This window comes from Empidonax traillii, unplaced genomic scaffold (assembly GCF_003031625.1).
Source record: "Empidonax traillii isolate 1590-97213 ecotype Southwest subspecies unplaced genomic scaffold, ASM303162v1 scaffold710:size329689, whole genome shotgun sequence".
Classification (NCBI taxonomy): domain Eukaryota; kingdom Metazoa; phylum Chordata; class Aves; order Passeriformes; family Tyrannidae; genus Empidonax; species Empidonax traillii.
The window spans coordinates 169,295-174,062 of NW_020955903.1; the positions used below are offsets into that span (position 1 = coordinate 169,295).

Consider the following 4,768-nt stretch of genomic DNA (forward strand, 5'->3'; position numbering starts at 1 on the left):
GGCTCAAATACTGAGCAGGATTTACATGTCTATAGGACATGTAGATACATTCCTGTCTTAAATCTAGCCCTTGATATACATATTGCTGTTTCCCTGCCTTTTTATGGTTGTGCTTTTCTGTAGCTTATATTGTGTGGTATGAAAACACCAATGCTACTTTGCTGGCATCTGTAAGCTGAAAAAAAAGATAAACATTAAAAAGAGCCTTTTGATAAAGCCAGATCAACATTAATTGAAATTACATGCTTATCAAAAGTACTGCATAAATCAGTACTGTATAGAGGCCTCTTAGCTAAGTATATGTTGACCTAGTAGAAATCAGTATCTATTGAAAAAAGATTAATTAAAATCTGTAAGCAGAATTTACAACTGTGAGCTGTCCCTCAAGGGGCTCCTCAGTTGTATGAAAAGTGCAATGCACCAGGAAAAATATTTCAGAAACTTCAGCTAAGAAATAAAGAGCATGCAGCACCATCCCTTAATTCATAATACGACCTTTTGCCCTAAAGACTTCTAATGTATCTCCTAAGACGTGCAAAGACTCACACTGCTCGCACTCAACACGATTGACTCAGCTTTGCAGGGTAAGGATAACACACTCTCATTTGATTCACTTTGTGCAGTTCAAATGGCAAGAGGACAGTAATTTAGCCAAAAAATTACTTAGTGAATATTAACACAGCTTTCCCCCAAAAAACCACTCCACTAAAATCATTATTTCCCTCTTGTCTCATGAGCAATGACACAAACCTGTTTATCTCACTTGCCATACTGTGCTTTACAGCAACATAACATTGTTGGCAGTTATTAGAGGCACTTCTCTATCAGTGGTAAAGCTTGCTCATTCAGTACCTACAAGTAAATAGGGGTCTGTTATTGCATTAAAGGACATTAAAAAGGAAATTGTCAACTGCACACTGCCCACTGAAAGAGCTAGGCACTGAGTGTTTAAGGCTGGCTTTTCCTTCTCATAGTAGCACTAACAGCTATGACAAAAACACCATTTGCATTGTTTAGAATAAAACCCTGCTCACTGGAACAGCACTGGTAAAACAAAGAGATGCAACAGCATCTGATCATATCTGAAAGGCCTTTTCTCTGTATTAGTCTTGTTGCAGGTACTCAATGGATGTCAAGTCTCTTTGCTGTGAGTTAGTGGTGTGAGGTTTTATGGATACAAGCAGACCAGTCAGGCAGCAGCCACTTGCATACCTGTCACCAGGAGCCCAAAGTGGTGAAAGCCCAAGGCCCAGATTTACTTTCCTGACAGGCGGTGTCACAACAGTTGCTTCGTGGTGCCAGCATTCATATGTCACTGGCAGGTCTGTCTGGAAAACAAAAGCTCTATTTCATCACAAACACTCAGACACTGACATTTAGTTTCAGTTCCACGAAAAGGAGGATATCAAGAACTTTCCTGGAAAAATTCAGAGGCAGCATACAAGCTGAAAATGCTTTTCTAGAATGGCCAAAGCAGTTTCCTGGGATATGAAAGACAAAGAAGAAAAATACATAGGACTACAAATGCAGCTGAAAGCAGTCCTGCTGAATGCCCATAAGCTACTGAATCAGTCACTTTGTCCCCATTAGTGCTTAAGTATCCGCTGTGTCCATGAAGAGGAAACCCAGCAAGACAGACTGCAATAAAGTTTTAAAAAAAGAAACATTTAAGTTCCTGTTCCAAACTACAGTAAGAAGATCTTGATGCCTGGCAATTGTGGGCAAGAATGCAAACTAACTAGCTCTGCAGAAGGGCTTCCTTTCTCTTATTGACTCTGGCCAGAAATATCATTTTGAATCTGAAGTAAACCTAGTTTTGAAAAAATTCGGATTCAGGGTGTCATCAACCCCTTGGATTTGAGAGAGGATTTTCTCCTCTTATGAACACCAACTGGAACCATTAAGGAACATCACTGAATAGACTTAAAGGCAGTCAGGAAGAGAAACCAAGGCTAACAAAAGTCTCAGCAGCAATATAAAAAGCAAAAGAACAGCAATTCAAGGGAATTTATGTTTTCATTTATTATCATAGTACCTTTCTCTGCTCAGAGGGAGATTGAAAATAAATGACATGCTCAAGTGAAATCTTGAATGGCTCAGGTTTCTGTGTTGTGAATTTAAAATCACATCTGCTTTAAAGTACTCTGGGAGAACTAAAGCTTCAGATGAAATTCTGCTTTCGTTTTCTCGTGAATATGCTTTGGAGATCAGAGAAGACAGTTCTAGGATGATTTACTTTAAATCACTTGACTCACCCCTCCCCAATCAGCCTACAGCCAATCTACTGGCTGAGAATTTAGACCCATTAGAGAGTTCTATACTGTTAGGTTTAAGCTACAAAGCACCAAGCTGTACAACCTATGTCTTAATTCAGAGATGGATTAAAAAATGGGTAAAAGTTTGGAAGGAACTATATGGATTTAGACCAAGCATTCTAACCCAGGATACCATCCCTGACAATAGACAGTACTGGTGATAAGGAATGTAGAGGGGGCTATTCATCATGTTTAGGAGAGATTTCTCTTAATAATAGCCATGCACAATTTAAAAAATCTCCTCAGGCAGAGGTCACATGGGGACCGCACTGTTTTCTGGTCACATAATAACAACAAATTTCTCTAGTGCCAATTCCATAGTACCCTGAAGCAGCAAGCTGCATGCAGTTTAATTATACTTGGTGTAGAGAAAACCTTCTTTTTACTTGTCATTTCTCTCCCCAGCTAGAGAGTCAATCAAATTAGTCTCTTCTCAGGCCATTCACTGTACTATGGAGCCTTTTACCACCTGGTCAGTTGGGTTAATACCCTAATAGAGGTTATTTGTGCGTGTTTCACAGGTTAGAGCCAACCTTACCTGAATACCAGTCTCACTCTCACCGAGTGAAAGGGCTGAGTGATGTGGAGGGGTGACCTTGAGCTATGGGCCAGCTCTTTTGTGGCTGAGGAAGAAGTTTGAGACAGCAGGGCATGGTGTGAAGGGGAAAAAGATCTCACACTGATCTGCCATGGTACAGCTTCTGTATATTGTGGCCACACCATTGAAAATGTGATCTTTCTCCTCTACTGGTTGGGTGAGTCACTTATTACCCTGTTTATCCTTCAGAATAGCAACCCTTGCCCTTTCATGGCTCACAAATGCCCTGAAAGCCCCCCTGCTGTTGATCCAAGAGAGGGGAGTCACAAAAGCTGTCTAAGACACACTGAATTTGATGGCCCTCCAAGCCCTCTGCAAGAGCCATTTGCTGGGCAAGTTGACAGGTTTTCAGAGATAATGGCAATTAATGCAATGACAATTCATGTGTGTGTAATTGAGTCACCAGCTAACCAGTTTCATTTGCTGCTGCTGAACAACTACTTCCTAAAGTTGCTGAGTGTATTATGTTGTTTGAAGGTTTAGCACATGTCATCATGCCATGAACTCCTGGGTCACTGTTGTACTAGCAGAGGCACAGAACAGCAAACACAGGCTTACAAATTCAGTCTGTAAATGCTCCCAGGAGAAATTAGCCCATACTGAGCTCTGGACTACTGTGACATGACAGCTACTGAGATCCTAAAAGACACCATTTGGGGGATCTGTGCCCTTCTGTCACAAACTGCTATGTGTGAAAACCACAGGAAGGATTAACAATCCTGTAAGCACCAACCATTAGTAAACAAGGACTATACACTGCTTGGCTTGCGTCCAATAACCCTTGAAATCATGTTTAAAGGGATGGACATAAAAGAGACACTGTGTTCTTCAAGTCTCTGTAATTTCCAGGGGAAGTCTTGTCCCAGTACACATGAAGTCCCACAAAGCTTTTAACTTAAACTTCGCAGGTAACTTCAAACACTTCCTCTATGCGACCCTCTTGCGCCCTCCCCTTTCCCCCTACCCCCCTCTCCCTCCAAAAAAAACCCCTCTCCTTAAAATTTTATTTTCTTAACACATATGACTATTTTTTAAACACATCATAGTTTAAAATACACAGCACACCAGGGGATCTAAATAGATGCAGAGAGAACTAGTCAGGGCAGCCAGATGGGGAGGTGGGCTCACAGTAGGCTGGCAACACTCATGCACCACCCCAGAGGTACACAGATTTTACTGACTTAGGATGAAAGGTCTGGTCACTCTACCATGATGCACAGCCAGCTGTGACCATTCCCAGGATATAAGAATACAGACTGTGGGCAAAAAAAAAAAAAAGAATAAAACTTACCTATCCTCAGGACTGAAAACTGTTATTCTGAACCACTTTGTTAATGAACCCAGAACACCCATGAAGAGTCAATGGTCTTTTTATTCCTACTATTCACAGGAGGAAGAAGCAGAAAATAGAGGGTGACAGCATAAATTAACTTTCAACTACTCCACACTGCAGTAGAAGGTTGCTTTCCTCAATGTCCATTTAGGAAGGCACCCACATGACCAACTGAGCTTATTGCCTCACTGTGACCCTGAGGTGCTGTGGCTGATTTAACAGTAGCAAAGTAGGTGTTAAGTACCTCGGCCTTATCCTCATCTCTATTAACTATGTTTCCCTCCAAGGCCATCAAAGAACGGAGGTTTTCTTTGCCCCTCCTCCTGTTATTAATGCATTTATAGAAGGACATTTTGTTATCCCTAATAGAAGTGGCCAATTTAACTTCAAATTGCGCTTTTGCATCCCTGATTTTCTTTCTGCATGATCTAGCTGTCTTCCTGAATTCTTCGTAAGTAGCCAGCCCTTTCTTCCATAGTTGGTAAACTCTCTTTTTATCCCTGATTTCCTTCAGAATCTCCC

The 4,768-nt window shown here is 41.2% G+C and overlaps 1 long non-coding RNA gene across 1 annotated transcript in view; it reads right to left on the reverse strand.

Annotated features, from left to right (window-relative positions):
* Positions 1-766: 766 nt before the first annotated feature.
* The window catches only part of LOC114065889, a 6,613-nt gene continuing 2,611 nt past the window's right edge, over positions 767-4,768 (reverse strand). The window contains exon 3 of the long non-coding RNA XR_003573068.1: positions 767-852. This is a non-coding gene — a long non-coding RNA (uncharacterized LOC114065889). The remainder of the gene's footprint in view (positions 853-4,768) is intronic.